The sequence below is a fragment of the Camellia sinensis genome, chromosome 5 (assembly GCF_055761805.1).
Source record: "Camellia sinensis isolate YWXY chromosome 5, ASM5576180v1, whole genome shotgun sequence".
NCBI classification, from domain to species: domain Eukaryota; kingdom Viridiplantae; phylum Streptophyta; class Magnoliopsida; order Ericales; family Theaceae; genus Camellia; species Camellia sinensis.
In genome coordinates this window covers 211,057,082-211,078,731 of record NC_138965.1, presented here as the reverse complement: position 1 = coordinate 211,078,731, position 21,650 = coordinate 211,057,082, and the positions used below count along the sequence as shown (strand labels likewise).

Below are 21,650 nucleotides of genomic sequence, written 5' to 3'. Positions count from 1 at the left end.
TGATCTTCGCCATTCGTAATATCCACGAAGGGGTTCCGAATCCGGAGGCTTATTCGGCTCATGCGTGGCCTATATGGATAGGGCTTCGAATTCGAAGGCGTTTTGATCTTGGCCAATCGTGATATCTACGAAAGGCGCTCCGAATCCGCAGGCTTATTCGGCCGCTGCGTGACCTGCACGGATGGTGCTCCGAATTCGAAGGCTTTTTGATCATGGCCAATCGTGATATTGACAAAGGGCACTGCGAATTCAGAGTCGTTATTCGGCTCAAACGTGACCTGCACGGATGGGCCTCCAAATTTGTAGGCTTTTTTATCTTGGCCAATCATGATATCCATGAAGGGCGCTCCGAGTCCGTATGCTTATTCGGCCCATGCGTGACCGGCATGGATGGGGCTACGAATTCGGAGCCGTTTTTATCTTGGCCAATCGTGATATCCACGAAGGGCGCTCCGAATCTAGAGGCTTATTCGGCCCATGCGTGACTTGCACGGATGGGGCTACGAATTCGGAGCCTTTTTTATCTTGGCCAATCGTGATATCCACGACGGCGCTCCGAATCCGGAGGCTTATTCGGCCCATGCGTGACCTGCACGGATGGTGCTCCGAATTCAGAAGCGTTTTGATCTTTGCCAATCGTGATATCCATGAAGGGCGCTCCAAATTTGCAGGCTTATTCGGCCCATGCGTGACGTGCATGGATGGTGTTCTGAATTCAAAGGCTTTTTTATCTTGGCCAATCGTGATATCCACGAAGAGCCCTCCAAATCCAGAGTCTTTATTCGGCCCAAATGTGACCTGCATGGATGGGGCTTCGAATTCGTGGGCATTTTGATCTTGGCCAATCGTAGTATCCATGAAGGGGGCTCCGAAGCCGGAGGTTTATTCGGCCCATGCGTGGCATATACAGATGGGGCTCCGAATTAGGAGGCGTTTTGATCTTGGCCAATCGTAAAATCCACGAAGTGCGCTCCAAAGCCATAGTCTTATTCGGCCCCTACGTGACCAGCACGGTTGGCGCTTCGAATTTTGAAGCTTTTTGATCATGGCCAATCGTCATATCCACAAAGGGCGCTCCGAATCCAGAGTCTTTATTCGGCTCAAATGTAACCTGCACGGATGGGCCTCCGAATTCGTAGGCCTTTTTATCTTGGCCAATCATGATATCCACGAAGGGCGCTCCGAATCCGTAGGCTTATTCTGCCTATGCATGACCGGCACGGATGGAGCTACAAATTCGGAGGCATTTTTATCTTGGCCAATCGTGATATCCACGAATGGCGCTCAGAATCCGGAGGCTTATTCGGCCCATGTGTGAGCAGCACGGATAGGGCTCCGAATTCGGAGGCTTTTTGATCTCGGCCAGTCGTGATATCCACGAAGGGCGCTCCGAATCCAGAGACTTATTCGGCCCATGCGTCACTTGCACGGATAGTGCTCCGAATTCGGAGGCTTTTTTATCAAGGCCAATCGTGATATCCACTAAGGGTGCTCCGAATCCGGAGTTTTTGTTCGGCTCAAACGTGACCTACACGGATGGGCCTCCGAATTCGTTGGCCTTTTTATCTGGGCCAATCATGATATCCACGAAGGGCTCTCCGAATCCGGAGGCTTATTCGGCCCATGCGTGACTTGCACCGATGGGGCTATGAATTCAAAGCCTTTTTTTATCTTGGCCAATCGTGATATCCACGAAGGGTGCTCCGAATCCGGAGGCCTATTCGGCCCATGCGTGACCTGCACGAATGGTGCTCTAGGTGTTTCGATCTTGGCCAGTCGTGATATCCACGAAGGGCGCTCCGAGTCCGTATGCTTATTCGGCCCATGCGTGACCGGCATGGATGGGGCTACGAATTCGGAGCCGTTTTTATCTTGGCCAATCGTGATATCCACGAAGGGCGCTCCGAATCTAGAGGCTTATTCGGCCCATGCGTGACTTGCACGGATGGGGCTACGAATTCGGAGCCTTTTTTATCTTGGCCAATCGTGATATCCACGAAGGCGCTCCGAATCCGGAGGCTTATTCGGCCCATGCGTGACCTGCACGGATGGTGCTCCGAATTCGGAAGCGTTTTGATCTTTGCCAATCGTGATATCCATGAAGGGCGCTCCAAATTTGCAGGCTTATTCGGCCCATGCGTGACGTGCATGGATGGTTTTCTGATTTCAGAGGCTTTTTTATCTTGGCCAATCGTGATATCCACGAAGAGCCCTCCAAATCCAGAGTCTTTATTCGGCCCAAATGTGACCTGCATGGATGGGGCTTCGAATTCGTGGGCATTTTGATCTTGGCCAATCGTAGTATCCATGAAGGGGGCTCCGAAGCCGGAGGTTTATTCGGCCCATGCGTGGCATATACAGATGGGGCTCCGAATTAGGAGGCGTTTTGATCTTGGCCAATCGTAAAATCCACGAAGTGCGCTCCAAATCCATAGTCTTATTCGGCCCCTACGTGACCAGCACGGTTGGCGCTTCGAATTTTGAAGCTTTTTGATCATGGCCAATCGTCATATCCACAAAGGGCGCTCCGAATCCAGAGTCTTTATTCGGCTCAAATGTAACCTGCACGGATGGGCCTCCGAATTCGTAGGCCTTTTTATCTTGGCCAATCATGATATCCACGAAGGGCGCTCCGAATCCGTAGGCTTATTCTGCCTATGCATGACCGGCACGGATGGAGCTACAAATTCGGAGGCATTTTTATCTTGGCCAATCGTGATATCCACGAATGGCGCTCAGAATCCGGAGGCTTATTCGGCCCATGTGTGAGCAGCACGGATAGGGCTCCGAATTCGGAGGCTTTTTGATCTCGGCCAGTCGTGATATCCACGAAGGGCGCTCCGAATCCAGAGACTTATTCGGCCCATGCGTCACTTGCACGGATAGTGCTCCGAATTCGGAGGCTTTTTTATCAAGGCCAATCGTGATATCCACTAAGGGTGCTCCGAATCCGGAGTTTTTGTTCGGCTCAAACGTGACCTACACGGATGGGCCTCCGAATTCCTTGGCCTTTTTATCTGGGCCAATCATGATATCCACGAAGGGCTCTCCGAATCCGGAGGCTTATTCGGCCCATGCGTGACTTGCACCGATGGGGCTATGAATTCAAAGCCTTTTTTTATCTTGGCCAATCGTGATATCCACGAAGGGTGCTCCGAATTCGGAGGCCTATTCGGCCCATGCGTGACCTGCACGAATGGTGCTCTAGGTGTTTCGATCTTGGCCAGTCGTGATATCCACGAAGGGCGCCCGAATCCGCAGGCTTGTTCGCCCCATGCGTGACTTGCACGGATGGTGTTCCGAATTCGGAGGCTTTTTTATGTTGGCCAATCGTGATATCCACAAAGGGCGCTCCGAATTCGTAGTCTTTAGTCGTCCCAAACGTGACCTGCATGGATGGGTCTCCGAATTCGTAGCCTTTTTGATCTTGGCCAATCGTAATATCCATGATGGGTGCTCCGAATTCGAAGGCTTATTCGGCTCATGCGTGGTATACACGGATTGGGCTCCGAATTCGGAGGCATTTTGATCTTGGCCAATCGTGATATCCATGAAGGGCGTTCTGAATCTGCAGGCGTATTCGGCCCCTGCGTGACCTGCACGTATGGTGCTCCGAATTCGGAGGCTTTTTGATCACGGCCAATCGTGATATCCACAAATGGTGCCCCAAATCCGGAGCCTTTATTCAGCTCAAACGTGACCTGCATGGATGGGCCTCTAAATTTGTAGGCTTTTTTATCTTGCCCAATCATGATATCCGTGAAGGGCGCTCCGAATCCGTCTCCTTATTCGGCCCATGCGTGACCGCCACTGATGGGGCTACGAATTCGGAGCCATTTTTATCTTGGCCAATTGTGATATCCACGAATGGCCCTCTGAATCCGGAGGCTTATTCGGCCCATGTGTGACCTGCACGGATGGGGCTCCGAATTCGGAGGCTTTTTGATCTTGGCCAATCGTGATATCCACGAAGGGCGCTCCGAATCCAGAGCCTTATTCGGCCCATGCGTGACCTGCACGGATGGGGCTCCGAATTCGGAGGCGTTTTTATCTTGGCCAATCGTGATATCTACGAAGGGAGCTCCGAATCCGCAGGCTTATTCGGCCCCTACGTGACCTGCACGGATGGTGCTCCTAATTCGGAGGCGTTTATATCAAGGCCAATCGTGATGTCTACTAAGGGCGCTCTGAATCCGGAGTCTTTATTCGTCTCAAACATGACCTACACAGATGGGCCTCCGAATTCGTTGGCCTTTTTTATCCTGGCCAATCATGATATCCACGAAGGGCGCTCCGAATTCGGAGGCTTATTCGGCCCATGCGTGACTTGCATGGATGGGGTTACGAATTCGGAGCCTTTTTTATCTTGGCCAATCATGATATCCACGAAGGGCGCTCCGAATCCGGAAGCTTATTCAGCCCATGCATGACCTGCACGGATTGTGCTCCGAATTCGGAGGCGTTTTGATCTTGGCCAATCGTGATATCCACGAAGGGCGCTCCGAATCCGGAAGCTTATTCAACCCATGCATGACGTGCACGGATTGCGCTCCGAATTCGGAGGCATTTTGATCTTGGCCAATCGTGATATCCACGAAGGGCGCTCCGAATCCACAGGCTTATTCGCACCATGTGTGACTTGTATGGATGATGTTCTGAATTCGGAGGCTTTTTTATCTTGGCCAATCGTGATATCTACGAAGGGCACTCCGAATCCGGAGGCTTATTCCAATGCGTGACCTGCCCGGATGAGGCTCTGAATTCAGAGGCTTTTTGATCACGGCCAATCGTGATATCCATGAAGGGCGCTCCGAATCCGGAGTCTTTATTCGGCCAATGCTTGACCAGCACAGATAGGGCTCCGAATTCAGAGGCTTTTTGATCTTGTCCAATCGTGATATCCACGAAGGGCGCTCCGAATTCGCAAGCTTATTCGTCCCATGCGAGACCTGCGCGGATGGTGCTCCGAATACGGAGCATTTTTTATCTTGGCCAATCGTGATATCGACGATGGGGGCTCCGAATACAGAGGCCTATTCGGCCCATGAGTGGCCTGCACGGATGGGGCTCTAAATTTAGAGGCTTTTTGATGTTGGCCAATCGTGATATCCATGAAGGGCACTCCGAATCTAGAGACTTTATTCGGCCAAGGCGTGACCTGCACGGATGGGTCTCTGAATTCGGAGGCTTTTTGATCTTGTCCAATCGGGATATCAACGAAGGGCGTTACGAATCCGGAGGCTTATTCGTCCCAAGCGTGACCTGCGCAGATGGTGCTCCGAATTTGGAGGCTTTTTTATCTTGACCAATCGTGATATCCACTTTGGGCGCTCCGAATTCGGAGGCATATTCGGCCCTTGTGTGACCTACACGGATGCGCCTCCGAATTCGGAGGTTGTTTGTTGTTGGCCAATCGTGATATCCACGAAGGCACTGCGAATCCAGAGGCTTATTCGGCCCATGCGTGACCTGCACGGATGGGGCCCCAAATTCGGAGGCTTTTTGATCATGGCCAATCGTGATATCCACGATGGGCGCTCTGAATGTGGAGTCTTTATTCGGCCCAAACATAACCAGCATGAATGAGGCTCCGAATTCGGAGCCTTTTTTTATCTTGGCCAATCGGGATATCCACCAAGGGTGCTCCGAATCCGGAGTTTTTATTCGGCACAAAGGTGACCTGCATGGATGGGGTCTTGAATTCATAGGCTTTTTGATCTTTGCCAATCGTGGTATCCACGAAGGGCACTCTAAATACGAAGGCTTATTCGGCCCATGCGTGTCCGGCACGGATGGGGCTCCGAATTCCGAGGCGTTTTGATCTTGGCCAATCGTGATATCCACGAAGGGAGCTTCGAATCTGCAGTCTTATTCGGCCCCTACGTGTGCACGGATGTTGCTCCGAATTCGGAGGCTTTTTTGTCATGGCCAATGGTGATATCCACTAAGGGCACTCTGAATCCGGAGTCTTTATTCAGCTCAAACGGGACCTACACGGATGGGCCTCAGAATTCGTTGGCTTTTTTATCCTCGCCAATCATCATATCCACGAAGTGCGCTCCGAATCCGGAGGCTTATTCGGCCCATGCGTGACTTGCACGGATGGGTCTACGAATTCAAAGCCTTTTTTATCTTGGCCAATCGTGATATCCATGAAGGTTGCACCGAATCCAGAGGCTTATTCGGCCCATACGTGACCTACACGGATGGTGCTCCGAATTCGGAGGCGTTTTGATCTTTGCCAATCTTGATATCCACAAAGGGCACTCCGAATCCAAGGCTTATTCGCCCCATGCGTGACTTGCACGGATGGTTTTCCGAATTCGGAGGCTTTTTTTATCTTGGCCAATTGTGATATCCACGAAGGGCGCTCTGAATTCGCAGGCTTATTCGGCCCCTGCGTGACCTGTACGGATGGTGCTCCGAATTCGGACGCTTTTTGATCATGCCCAATCATGATATCCATAAAGGGTGCTCCGAATCCGGAGTCTTTATCCGGCTCAAACGTGACCTGCACGGATGGGCCTCCGAATTTGTAGGCTTTTTTTATCTTGGCCCATCATGACATCCACGAAGGGCGCTCTGAATCTGTAGCCATATTCGGCCCATGGGTCACCGGCACAAACGGGGCTACGAATGCGGAGCCACTTTTATCTTGGCCAATCGTGATATCTACGAATGACGCTCTGAATCCGGAGGCTTATTTGGCCTATGTGTGAGCTGCACAGATGGGGCTCCGAATTCGGAGGCTTTTTGATCTTGGCCAATCGTGATATCCACGAAGGGCGCTCCGAATCCGGAGGCTTATTCGACCCATGCGTGACCTGCACGGATGGGGCTCCGAATTCGGAGGCGTTTTGATCTTGGCCAATCGTCATATCCATGATGGGAGCTTCAAATCCGTAGGCTTATTCGGCCCCTAAGTGACCTGCACGGATGGTGTGCTCTGAATTCGGAGGCTTTTTTATCAAGGCCAAACCTGATATCCACTAAGGGCGCTCCAAATCCGGAGTCTTTATTCGGCTCAAACGTGACCTACACGGATGGGCCTCCGAATTCGTTGGCCTTTTTATCCTGGGCAATCATGATATCCACGAAGGCGCTCCGAATCCGGAGGCTTATTCGGCCGATGCGTGACTTGCATGGATGGGGCTACGAATTCGGATCCTTTTTTATCTTGGCCAATCATGATATCCATGAAGGGCGCTCCGAATCCGGAGGCTTATTCGGCCCATACATGACCTACACAGATGGTGCTTCGAATTCGAAGGCGTTTTGATCTTGGCCAATCGTGATATCCACAAAGTGCGCACCGAATTCGCCGGCTTATTCTCACCATGCGTGACTTGCACGTATGGTGTTCCGAATTCGGAGGATTTTTTTATCTTGGCCAATTATGAAGGGCACTCCGAATTCGGAGTCTTTATTCGTCCCAAACGTGACCTGCACGGATGGGGCTCCGACCTCGTAGGCTTTTTTTATCTTGGCCAACCGTAATATCCACGAAGGGGGCACCGAATCCGGAGGCTCTCGGTCCATGCGTGGCCTACATAGATGGGGCTCCAAATTTGGAGGCATTTTGATCTTGACAAATCGTCATAAGCACGAAGGGTGCTCCGAATTCGTAGGGTTTTTTATCTAGGCCAATCATGATATCCAGGAAGGGCGCTCCGAATCTTGAGGATTATTCAGCCTATGCGTGACCGGCACGGATGGGGCTACGAATTCGGAGCCATTTTTATCTTGGCCAATCGTATATCCACGGAGGGTGCTCTGATTCCGGAGGCTTATTCGGCCCATGTGTGACCTGGACGGATGGGGCTCCGAATTCGGAGGCTTTTTCATCTTGGCCAATTGTGATATCCACGAAGGGCGCTCCGAATCCGGAGGCTTATTCGGCCCATGCGTGACCTACACCGATGGTGCTCCAAATTCGGAGGCGTTTTGATCTTGGCCAATCATCATATCCACGAAGGGCGATCCGATTATGCAGGCTTATTTGCCCCATGCGTGACTTGCATGGATGGTGTTCCGAATTCGGGGACTTTTTTATCTTGGCCAATTGTGGTATCCATGAAGGGCGCTCCGAATCTGGAGTCTTTATTCGGCCCAAACGTGACCTGAACGGATGGGGCTCCAAATTCGTAGGCTTTTTTATCTTGGCCAATCATGATATCCACGAAGGGCACTCCGACTCCGGAGGCTTATTCGGCCCATACGTGACCTGCACGGATGGGGCTACGAATTCGAAACCTTTTTTATCTTGGCCAATCGTGATATCCACGAAGGGCGCTCCGAATCTGGAGGCGTATTCAGCCCATGCGTGACCTACACGGATGGTGCTCCAAATTCGGAGGCATTTCGATCTTGGCCAATCGTCATATCCATGAAGGGCACTCCGAATCTGCAGGCTTATTCACCCCGTGCGTGATTGCACGGATGGTGTTCCGAATTCGGAGGCTTTTTTATCTTGGCCGATCGTGATATCCACAAAGGGCGCTCCAAATCCAGAGTCTTTATTCGGCCCAAACGTGACCTGCACGGATGGGGCTCCGAATTCGTAGGCTTTTGATCTTGGCCAATCGTAATATCCACGAAGGGGACTCCAAATCCGGAGTCTCTATTCGGCCAATGTGTGACCTACACGGATGGAGCTCCGAATTCAGAGGCTTTTTCATCTTGTCCCATCGTGATTTCAACGAAGGGTGTTCTGAATCCGGAGGCTTATTCGTCCCATGCGCGACCTGCACGGATGGGGCTCCGAATTCGGAGGTTTTTTGTTCTTGGCCAATCACGATATCCACGAAGGGCGCTCTGAATCCGAAGGCTTGTTCGGCCCATGCGTGACCTGCACGGATGGGGCTACAAATTCGGAGCCTTTTTTTATCTTGGCCAATCGTGATATCCACGAAGGGCGCTCCGAATCTGGAGGCTTATTCGGCCCATGTATGACCTGCACGGATGGGGCTCCAAATTCGGAGGCTTTTTCATTTTGGTCAATCGTGATATCCACGTAGGGCGCCCCGAATCCGAAGGCTTATTTGGCCCATGCATGACCTGCACGGATGGTGCTCCGAATTTGGAGGCGTTTTGATCTTTGCCAATCGTGATATCCATGAAGGTCGCTCCGAATCCGCAGGACTATTCGCCCCATGCGAGACTTGTACGGATGGTGTTCCGAATTTGGAGGCTTTTTTATCGTGGCCAATCGTGATATCCACGAAGGGCGCTCTGAATTTGGAGTCTTTATTCAACCCAAACGTGACTTGCATGGATGGGGCTCTGAATTCATAGGCTTTTTGATCATGGCCAATCGTAATATCCGCGAAGGGGGCTCTAAATCCAAAGGCTTATACGGCCCATGCGTGGCCTGCACGGATGGGGCTCTGAATCCGAAGGCTTATTCGGCCCATGCATGGCCTGCACGGATGGGGCTCCGAATTCAGAGGCGTTTTGATCTTGGCCAATCATGATATCCATGAAGGGCGCTCCAAATCCGCAGGCTTATTCGGCCCCTGCGTGACCTGCATGGATGGTCCTCCAAATTCGTAGGCCTTTTGATCATGGCCAATCGTGATATCTACAATGGGCGCTCCGAATTCGGAGTCTTTATTCGGCTCAAACATGACCTGCACGGATGGGCCTCCGAATTCGCAAGCCTTTTTATCTTGGCCAATCATTATATCCACGAAGGGCGCTTCAAATCCAAAGGCTTATTCGGCCCATGCGTGACCTGCATGGATGTAGCTACGAATTCGAAGCCTTTTTTATCTTGGCCAATCGTGATATCCACAAAGGGCACTCTAAATCTGGAGGCTTATTCGGCCCATGTGTGACCTGCACGGATAGGGCTCCAAATTCAGGGGCTTCTGATCATGGCCAATCGTGATATCCACGAAGGGCGCTCCGAACCCGTAGGCTTATTCGGCCCATGCGTGACCTCCACGGATGGTGCTCCGAATTCGGAGGCGTTTTGATCTTGGCCAATCGTGATATCCACGAAGGGCGCTCCGAATCCGCAGGCTTATTCGCCCCACGCGTGACTTGCACGGATGGTGTTCCTAATTCGGAGGCTTTTTTATCTTGGCCAATCGTGATATCCACGAAGGGCGCTCCGGATTCGGAGGCTTATTCGGCCCATGTGTTACCTGCACAGCTGGGGCTTCGAATTCGGAGGTTTTTGATCTTGCCCAATCGTGATATCCATGAAGGGTGCTCCGAATCCAGAGTCTTTATTCGTCCCAAACATGACCTACATGGATGGGGCTCTGAATTCAGATCTTTTTTTATCTTGGCCAATCGTGATATCCACCAAGGGCGCTCTGAATCCGGAGTCCTTATTCGACCCAAAGGTGACCTGCATGGATGGGGCTCTGAATTCGGAGGCTTTTTGATCTTGGCCAATCGTGGTATCCACGAATGGCGCTCCGAATCCGGTGGCTTATTTTGCCCATGCGTGACCTGCACGGATAGAGCTCTGGATTCGGAAGCTTTTTGATGTTGGGCAATCGTGATGTCCACGAAGGGCGCACCGAATCTGCAGGACAATTCGCCCCATGTGTGACTTGCACGAATGGTGTTCTAAATTTGAAGGCTTTTTTATCTTGGCCAATCGTGATATCCACGAAGGGCGCTCTGAATCCGGAGTCTTTATTCGGCCCAAACGTGACCTGTACGGATGGGACTCCGAATTCGTAGGCTTTTTTATCTTGGCCAATCGTAATATCCACAACGGGGGCTCCGAATCCGGAGTCTTTGTTCGGCCAATGCATGACCTGCACGGATGGGGCTCCGAATTCGAAGGCTTTTTGATCTTGTCGAATCGTGATATCAATAAAGGGCACTCCGAATCCGGAGGCTTATTCATCCCATGCGTGACCTGCACGGATGGGGCTCTGAATTCGGAGGTTTTTTGGTCTTGGCCAATCGTGATATCCACGAAGGGCACTCCGTATCTGGAGGCTTATTCGGCCCATGCGTGACCTGCACGGATGGGGCTATGAATTCGAAGCCTTTTTTTTATCTTGGGCAATCGTGATATGCACGAAGGGTGCTCCGAATCCACAGGCTTATTCGGCCCATGCGTGACCTGCACGGATGGTGCTCTGAATTCGGAGGCGTTTTGATCTTGGCCAATCGTGATGTCCATGAAGGGCACTCCGAATCCGCAAGCTTATTCGCCCCATGCGTGACTTGCACGGATAGTGTTCCGAATTTGGAGGCTTTTTTATCTTGGCCAATCGTGATATCCACGAAGGGCGCTCCGAATCCGGAGTCTTTATTCAGCCCAAAGATGACCTGCACAGATGGGGCTACGAATTCAGAGCCTTCCCTCTCGAATTCAATGGATAGTGTACCTAGCGGGGAAACTTTAGCTTCGCTGCATTCTACAATAGTAAACAATAACGAATTAGTCCACTACAGAAACGAGACTTCATAAGTTCAGAGACTTGAGAACGGAACAAAAAATGGGCAGACTCAACCGTCTTTCAAAAAGAGATGCAGCTATGTTGAAAAGACAATTACCTCACTTGCAAACATATCGGGGCGAGATTAAATATATGACAGGGTTACCCGATATTGTAATCATTGTTGATCAGCACGAAAAATATACAATTCTTCGATAATGTATTACTTTGGGAATTCCAACGAAGAATATGCATCCATACCCAACCTCATCTACAAGCGTTGGCCCAATGATGCAGCAAGCCAGTCCCCCCCGGGTGGCGACCCCTGGGATAAGCCAGGAAGTTTTATGGGAAGCCTTGCAAGAAGTGGAACAGGTGAAACCAATCAACAAATGATGGCTCAGATTAGAACGGAGCACAAGGCGATCAGTGATTTGATGCAGACCTTAACAGCGGATGGGCACTTTTTTCCTCCACAAACTCCCCAACATTAGGGTCGAGTTATCAAAGATGTTATACGTGCAGATTTCCAGCAATGGAACATTCCACTCCATGAATGGAAACCGATACTACAAATAGCTTTTATTGAACTAGGGTCCAACAGAATGGCCAGCCCGTTATTCAATCAATTAGTAACGGCCATGACGGAAAAACTTAATCGATAAAAGCTATTGGTAGTACCGTTTTACTTGCTCTAGTATTCACTTCCTTTCAAGGAATTGTTACTTTCCAAAAAGGCTTGCTGAAAATCAAAGAAAGAAGGTTAATTTTACCACGTAGTTCGTCAGTCAAACCAACGATTCTCTTCTCAAAGTAATAGAGAGATCTTTTTGTAGTTAGACTTCTATCAATAAAAGAACCATCCCTTCCTATTTGTTTGTCCTGTCAGATAGAAAGAAAATTAGACCCCAAAGAAAGAGCCCTTCTTTACCACTTTAGGGGGTGGAGGTGAAGGGGGGGTTTACATACAACCAAGGCAAAGTGGTTTATGATTAAATCTCAGAGGCATTCTTATCATTTGGTAGATCCAAGTCCATGGCCTATTTCGGGTTCACTCGGAGCTTTAGCAACCATCGTAGGAGGTGTCGGATATACACACTGGGTGCATCAAGAAGTCTCTGATCCTGCCTTATAGTTTCTTTAAGGTAGCATTTGCTCAAAACCTGAAGAACATAACAAAAATGAGTAAAAAATATGGCTCGATATGGTTTTTTTTCTATAAAAAAAATGAACGAGTTTTCACCTCCCAAATCTCTTCATCTGAATGTTGCTGCAGAGGATCGATGTTACTTCTCATCATTCCTTGGAATAGGGTTGGGTCCTGGGCAATTATATTCAACTGAGACCTTAAATCCTGGAGGCCTGTCTTATTAATATCTACTCCGTCAATCAATATATGTCCCTCAAAGGGTTCTACAACCCTGAATAGAGCTTGAACTATCCAATTCTACCCACAACTCCAATTATTTTCCCTCCCGAAAAGGAGCAAGATATCCCTTTAAGTGCCATCGGGAGAGTAGGCGTGTATCAAATGGAAAGGTCCTCCAGGTCAATTCTTCCATTTGTTGGCCACAATTGTTCTAGTCTATAATCTTTGATCACTAGTGGTGCTTCAGTTGGTATGTTAGACAATCTAAGAATTCTCTCAACTGAGATCATTTTGTTTTCTGCATTACATAGGTTCTCTATGAGAGGGTTCAAGGACGTCGTTGGAAAATTTAAAGATCTTTGAAGAGAAAATTCGAATTCTCTAGATATGATGAGAGGCTTAGATTCTTCAATAGTCACAACTAAGAACACAAAAGAAAGGAGATGATGGAGATAAGAGATTGGGTGAAAAAGAAGGCAAAGTAGTTAGAGAGAGAATAATGGCAAGACTCTCCCATGGATCTCCCACTTTCACTCTCAAGGTAGATAATGGAGAAGGGAAATTAGTTCTTTCCCAAGAGTTGTCTCTCCAAAATCTATCCCTTGTAAAGCTATGGATGTGTGCTATTTATAGGCACCTCATGATGCAGAATGGAGCCCATGTGCAAGGCACACGAGGAATATTTTCTCTAACAACCTTGTCCGAGGAGGTGACCTCTCCGAGGATGAGAAAAATCCCGAAGAGGAGATCAACCTCTCGGTGAACCCTTCTTCTTAGCCATACCTAACCAATGATCCCCAATCATCCCAAAGGGTCAGGGGTAGTCCCAGAGGACGCCCTGCCGCAGAAGGGTCAGGGCTAGTTCAAGAGAACGCCCTGCCCCAAATATTGTCGAGTCTCAGGAACCCCCTAGATCGTGCCACCTCGACCCGGGTATAGGCTAGTTTAATCGAAGAGTGAATTTATCTCCACTCACCGTCCTCAGGATCGGGTCCTTTGTTCGGACTCCATTACGCCCATGGTTCTGGTATGTAAATCCCGGAAAGCTCCGAGTCCGCAAGTGTTATGGGACTCATTAATGGAGCACCCTCTAGATTGCGTCTGAATCCGTTCGAAGCCAAGTGCTTCGAATCTCTAGGTTCGTGGATCCGAACCCTTTCGAGTCTGAGCCCGAGTAAGTTTCTAAGTTCATGGATCTAAACCCTTTCGAGGCTTAGAGTGATTCAGCCCGTTTGATGGCGATAAATCTAGGCCCACCAATCTTGGATCTACGATAAATTCGGGCCTACCAACCTTGGGTTATTAAGCCTAATTAATTTAGCGGACTCAAATTAGCTCCTCTTACAGGTCCCAAATAACCCACGCTAGTAGAACACTCAAATTCAAACCATATGTGGCCACCAAACCTACCAAGCCTGATATAAAATGAAACACTATTGAAGCAATTTTATCTTTTGTTATTCAAAAATAGTTCATAAAGAAAAGGGAGAGAAGGAGGGGGAGGAGGAGGAAGAGGAAGAAGACTACTTACTTGGGCCAATGGATGTCCTCTGGAGGGTAACCAGAATGACGAGAATAACAAAGAAAATAAGGTTAAAAAGGAAGTTAATTCTAACACTCAGCCACTCCATAGTTGCGGAGTTGTGGAAGACAATGTGAGAGTAGTCATCAATCAGTCCAAGACTCTTTGTTAGGAAGTCATATTCCCGATTGAAACAATGAATCAACGCATGCCAACCATCCTGGCTGTTTCTCTAGCAGTTGCTATATAGTAACTCGTGGAAATAAAATTGAATATTTCAAAAAATGTTTTTGTATAGGGCTTTTCGCATACCAATCATATTCTGGTTTTGATCCTCAAATTAGGAAATGTTAATAAGATATTATAGCTAGGAAGATATCATTCTTGATTGATCCATTTTTGTAGTGCAGTGAGATCATCGATATGTGTGGATGCAGTAAAACTGATACAAGGTTAAAATATTTAACGCTCCGTTTAATGTTTTCCATAGAAAATGTTTTCCTATGTTGGTTGCATCATTGAAACTAATTTATTAGTGGTGAGGTGGTGAAGGTGATGATGATTGTGGTAGTGTGGTGGCATTGCCCAAATAAGCTCGTTTATTCAAACAATGTGAAGAAAATATTTTCTACCCAAACAAATGGGGCATAAATAAGAGAGATTTTTCTTACCTGATACCATATAGAGATGAGAAGGATGAGAAGGAAGAGAAGTGGGAGTTGCCAAGAAACCATGCACATACGAATGATGATACAGAAAAGCTGAATAAGAACAAATGCTAATCCAGCTAATCTATAAGGGATATTTGTGTCCACTGTGCTTTGATTTGTTGAAGACTGATGACAAAAGGAGAAAAAATAAAGAAAAAAAGAAAATTAAGGAAAGGAAACAAACAGACACACGATAGAAAAAGAAAAAAGAGAAAACTAACCCTGTTGAGAATCTGACTTGAAGGTTTCGAGTCAAAAAATGACATAGGTGCCGTGCAAATCGAAGCAATCGTGCCAACAAATAGATTCTAAGCTGTCTTCAGAGCAATTGACGACAATAGAACCATCCTTCCTAGCATAAAAATGGAGCCACCAGCAGACAAGGAGACAAATATCCCCAACATCTTCTCGTTGCTCACCCTGCCTGGCTCCTCTACTGCCCAAGTAATCCAGCAACTGCTTCCCATTTGCAATCCTTGGAAGATAACTTCGCATAAGAGAATAACCGGCATAAGAGCTCCTTTGTAGGCACTAGTTATGAATTTCGAGTAAACTAGCCAGTTTACTCTCCCAGTTTGTGTCTCTTCATGGTCATTAGTCCTTTTTAAACTCTCAGGACTGTTTGTTTGGTACTCTTGAATCCCATTTCTCTGATTGGGCGTATGAGCATGATTTTGTGTTTGGTGCCATTGGATTCACTTGTTTGAGAGAGTTTTTGTGGCTAGTCATCATTCTTACGAGTACGCCTTGTGGATCTTCCATTAGTTCTCCATATTTTCCAAATTGAACAATCCTACCGTCTCTCAGTACCTATGAAATAATATGCAATCATAAGAACACTGTTCTCGAGTTATTATATTATTAGTACCAGATGAAAATTCAGAGAAAACTATACCAAAACAAGGTCTGCAGCGTATAGAAATTCCAACTGATGGATGACATAGACAACAGTCTTGCTTGACAAGAATCAAGTCAGACATTCCTACGAAAAATTAAAAAATTTAGATTTATCGGCTTTTAGCTTAGAATAAGTTGTAGCAAACGAGGTGGGGAATGAAAATATTGCTTGCCTGGAAAAGATGTGCCCCGGCAAGTGCATCAACAACGTTGAAAGGATCGTCCAGGAAATAAACGTCTGAATCGCTGTAAATAGCCCTTGCTGGCTGAATTCCCGATTTTTGACCGCCACTTAACTTCATGCCTCTCTCTCTCTCTCACCAAAATCAAATCGCCATTAACCCAGTTCGATACATCCTTGTTCAGTGTGCATGCGCACAAAACAGATTCATACAATTCCTCATCCATTTTGTTGCCAAGCAGCACATTGTCTCTGACTGTTCCAGTTTGAATCCACACACTCTACGAAACATATGCTTTGGATCCATAAACTTGAATCCCCCAGCCAGAAATCCTGGGAATCTCACCAAGTATATTGCAGAGTAGGCTTGATTTACCCGATCCAACAGACCCACAAATCGCAACGTTGTATCCTTTCTTGATTTTGAGCTCATTAGAAATTCGAACGGTTGGTTTTTTCGAATTTGTTTCCCAAGAATATTCCCCTTTCTCAATCTCAATCACAAAATTGAAGGATGACACTGTGTTATTAGCATTGTTTACTGGCATCTCAAGGTCTTTTTCTTGAATGAACTCACGGGTACGATCAAGCAAGACTTTTGTCTGTGCAATCATTGAAATGAACTCAGGCAGGTTATCTATGGGTTCTTGGAGAACCCAAAATGTCGCCAAAGCTGGGAAAATTGTGCCTAATGTCAATGGCGTTTTAGCTAGAGCAATGCAAACACCAAAAGTGGCGGCAGAGACGAAAACTAGGGAAGCCCAAAAGAGAAAGGCCACTGCAGATTGTGTGTGTCGCAATCCAAGCAGTTTCTTCAAGAAGCTGGACTCCCAGGAATGCAGTTTCAAGACTCTCATGCTCTTGAAAGTCTCTGACGTAGCTTTTATTCTCGAGTCCTTAACGTCCGTTATCTTGGAGTGGTACCTGTTAGGAAAAAAAAAAATTGAAATTTAATTTTTTTTTTTTTTTAGGATTAAATTTGAACCAAAATTAAGGTAGATCCACACTTGTCTTTTTTTTTTTTTAAACTTTTCTGATTCGTCACTAAAAATGGGGAGAAAGGCCAACCCAAACACTATTAAATATATATATATATATATATATATATATATATATATATATATATATTATCATAAAATCTTCCAAAAAATTGACTTAATTTTGTCTTTTCTAAACCAATTTTTTTCCCTCTAAAAAAATTCAAAATTATAACTTTTTAAAGCTTTCGAATTCTAAATTTACAATTTTTCCAAGAGCAAGTACCTCTTCTGCCTGTTGGCTAATGGGGTGTTGCAAACCATGACCAAAACAGTTGTGAACAGAGCCACCATAGAAGGGGCTGCACCAAGGCTCCTGTAAAGGATGATGAGAGCTAGAAAGACTTGAACTGTGAGCAACCAAACTTGATGAACCTGCAAACAAAGCTCTCCAATCTTCTCAATGTCAACATTAATCAAGTTTACGATCCTCCAATTGATCGGACCAGATTGAGACAACTTAATCGACAACGATTTCTTGTAAATTAACACCATGAGAGCTGCTCGAATTCGCACACTGACACGTTGCGCACCAAAGTACCACTGTCTTTGAGACACTGATTCCATGTTCTTTGCGATGAAGAAAATGAATGCTATTATCAGTCCATGGTTGTAGCTTGATGCATCATCATTGTTCACAAATAGAGAATTTACATAGTGTGTGATTAGGAATGGCCCCATGTAAGAAGAAACCGCATAAATTCCTGCCAAAAAAAAAAAACAAACAAAAAAACAATATAGCAAAAGGATGTGAAAATTAGCTAAATCAAGTCTAATAAGAGATGCAAAGTAAGCAGATATGCCAAAAAAAAAACAAAACAAAACAAAACAAAACAAAACAAAAAAAAAAACCCTATGTTTTCATTTTAGGCTTCAATGTGTAAATTATCCGCAAAAAAAAAAAAAATTAAATTGATCTGATAAGCATAATTACATGATTTATTATCTTAATGAACGATTTATTTTCAATTTTTTTTTGTTATGTTTGATTTGTTTTCATAAATTTTTTTTAGAAAACAAAAAAATAAAAAATAGTTTAGTGAAAAAAATAAAAAAATAAAACTTATGATTTTTATATAGATTTATCTTTTTGAAGGTTAGAAATAATTTTTAAAATTTCATAACTATATTTTTTATATTTATTTTTGTCAAACTAGTTTTTATTTTTTCAAAAAATAATTTCAAAAACTCAAATTAAACATGGCCTATACTTACCATCCATTTTTAAAGATAAAAATGATAAAATCATATAACTATATATTTTTCTCCTATTTGTTTTTTCCTTTTTTGGAATAATTGTTTTATACAAATATACAAATATGGACAAAGTGAACTAACAGGCCATTTATTTAGTGAAAAAATATACGGTGACAGAAAACCCACACCGAAACTCTTTTTTGGGTAGATTACATTATTTAAACTTTCTATTTTTGGAAAATTTTGTTTCCAATTCCTTGGTCTAAACAAATTAGACTTTGACAAGTTTTTTATTTTCTTCAAAATATTTCTTTTTGTTTTTAGAAATTTAACCTTAACTCAAATCTGTCTTTTATTATTTATTATTGTTATAATTTTATGATCTCCTATATTATTAGGGTTTGATTTCTTTTCTTTTTTTTTGAAACTATTAGGGTTTGATTTCATTAAGCAGTTTTTGAGTAATAGTCCAATTTTTTTGTAGAGATTTTCTCTACTCTTTTATTCTACTCTCACACATTCCTACTACATAAGAGTGTTTAATTAGTGTCCCCAACATTTAAATATGTGTGAAAAGATATAATAACACATATACTGATTACATAATCAAACTTAATCCTCTTAATAACCCATGGTAAAAAATAGTATGCCCCCAACATTTAAATATGTGTGAAAAAATCTGATAACACATAAACCGAATACAAAATAAGACATAACTGTCTTACATTACATATATAAAAGAACAATGCATTCCCAACTTTTAAATATGTGTAAAAAAGTTTAATAAAATATAAACTACTCATAGAATTAAACAAAATTCTCTAATATAACCCACGAAAAGTAATAACGTGTATGATTATGTGATTGTTTTATGTACAAATAGATGAACACTTGCACAAATTGTTTTTGCAAAAGAATTACCTACAAAAGCAGCATTGATGGCCAAGGGTTTCCAAATGGCATGGGCTATTGCTCTTGGCAATGAAGTTATTTCCAGACTTTGCATAGACTCTTGCAACTTTGAAAAAGCTTTCTCTGCTGTTTCAAGCTCTGGAACAAGAGGAATATGGCTCAGTTCGAGCTTCTTCTCTCTCTGACCCTTCTCAAACAATGGGTTTAGCCATCTGAATGTAATGTGGCTCCAAATCCCGGCATTCGAATAACAAACAATGTCCCTTCGAACACCGGTATTTTCTCTATGCAACAATGGCTGATCCATTGAAGCTATCGAACTCAAAAAACAGAAAAAAAAAAAAAAACTCAACAAAGCTAGAGAGAGAGAGAGAGAGAGAGAGAGAGAGGAGTTAGTATATACAGAGGAGGTGAAATAGGGTTTCACAACCCTTTATTTGTCTTGGTTCTTGCCTCTGCAATATCTAATTTTGGAAGTTTCCATTTTTCAATTATTCACATGCATTGAAAAACCATATTAGGTAACTTGGCTATATAGGCAATAGAAAAGCTTTAGTTTAATAAAGAATGGGTGTTTGACGTATTTTTTTTTTCTTAATTTATTTTTTCAGCTTTTTTGTTGATTTATTTCCATTTTTAGTAAATTTTTTTTATTTAAGAAGTCTTAGGTTTTTGCATTTTGCCTGACAGATGAACTGGAAATTTTTTAATTAAAAAAAAATTAAAAATATAAGCTAAAAATAGTGAATTTTTTTGTGTACTTATTTTGGCTTTTTAATTTTTTTAAGAATCTTTAAAAAAAAATTTAATTTTTAGATTTGTCTACATAAGATAGACCAAAAAAAGGTAAAAAAAAAAAAAAATGACATAATTTTGAAAAAAAAAATTAAAAAAAGAAAAAGAAAAGAGATATAGCTTATAAACAGCATCATGCCCATAAATGTGGACTCAACAGTTCAATTTGGCCCCCATGAACTTTATTTTAATGATTTGATTAGTTCATTTTATTATATTTTGTGTAAATTGTCAGTACAAAAATTAGATTGATTCAATAATTGTATTGAAAAAAAAAATTAACTATAAGAATAATTTTGAATATTTTTTTTTATCAACAAAGAAAAATTTCATTAAAAATATGAAATTAAAGGTACAGGAAGACGAAATGCATCGAGAGAGGTTCAAAAAGTACAGAATACCCCTACTACTGCTACTCGCAATCATACAACCAACCCCTTGGCCTCACGATTTTTTTAAACAAAAAAAAAGTTAAGAAGGACTTAACTAGAAAATAAAATACAAGAATCCCCACAAAATTAACCCACACAACCCAATACCAAAAACCAAAATTAAAACACCCAAGCAGCTCCTGCAATCCTCTTTTCAACAAACTAAAATTTTCTATTTCAACACCCAAACAGCTCCACTCCTCTATTTAACAAAACACACTACTAATCAACTCAAAAATTAGTCTTTTCAACAGCCCATACCACCAATTCCAAGACCCACTCCTGACATCTCCATAAAAGAAAGCTTTCTTTCACTTGAAAATTAGGCAGCTCCATAGACAGCTCCGTAGATAGCTCTGCCTCTGCTACTCCATAGACAGCTCCATAGGCAGCTCCACGCCTGACCTAGTCTGCTGCTGCACACCTCTGCCTTCATAGACAGCTCCATGCCCAAACCCACCTTTGTCACTTCAGCAGCGTGCTCCACCACACCCTCGTTGCAACTTCTCATACCTACCACAACTCACTGCTACAGTCTACCTTTTTTCTCCCCCACACTCTCCACGCTCCATGGTAAGAAATCTGATCAACCTCTGTGTAGGCCGGTCCAACACCAACCTGCTGGTAGTTGTGCTTGTAAAAGCTCAGACTGGAAACAACCATGGCCGAAGCATGACCCACTGCCATAGTTAAACTAAACCAACTACCACCTCTGCCTCTGCTGCTCTAGACTCACCGATGGAAGCACGACCCACTGCCACAGCTGAACTAAACCAACTGACACCTCCACTCCTATGGTCGAAACAACCCAAACACCGAAGAAACACACCCACTGCTGATACTACTCCACCGTCCCTACATTGACGATCCAACACCGACCTCCTCTTAATCAAAACAACCGCTGAGACACCACCACACATCTGGACAGAGTTCACCCCTCAAACTCCCATACGCATAGGAGCGCTCGAATGAAATCCTACACAGATCTGGATCATCTTCGACACTAATGCTTCCTCCCGGACAAAACACCGAAACTCCTCCAAAGATCTGAACGGAAAAACGCCCCTCAAACTTTCACTCACAAAGAAGCCCCCGAATGAACATCCTAACTAGATCTGGATCGTCCTCTTTGCTGACCCAGTGCACATTCATAACGTTCACCAAAACACTCCAAAGCACCAAGCAAAATCA

At 44.7% G+C, this 21,650-nt stretch overlaps 1 pseudogene; it reads right to left on the bottom strand.

The window, feature by feature from the left end:
• Positions 1-12,448: 12,448 nt before the first annotated feature.
• LOC145792064 (ABC transporter C family member 3-like) lies at positions 12,449-21,379 on the bottom strand (annotated as a pseudogene).
• Positions 21,380-21,650: the final 271 nt, after the last annotated feature.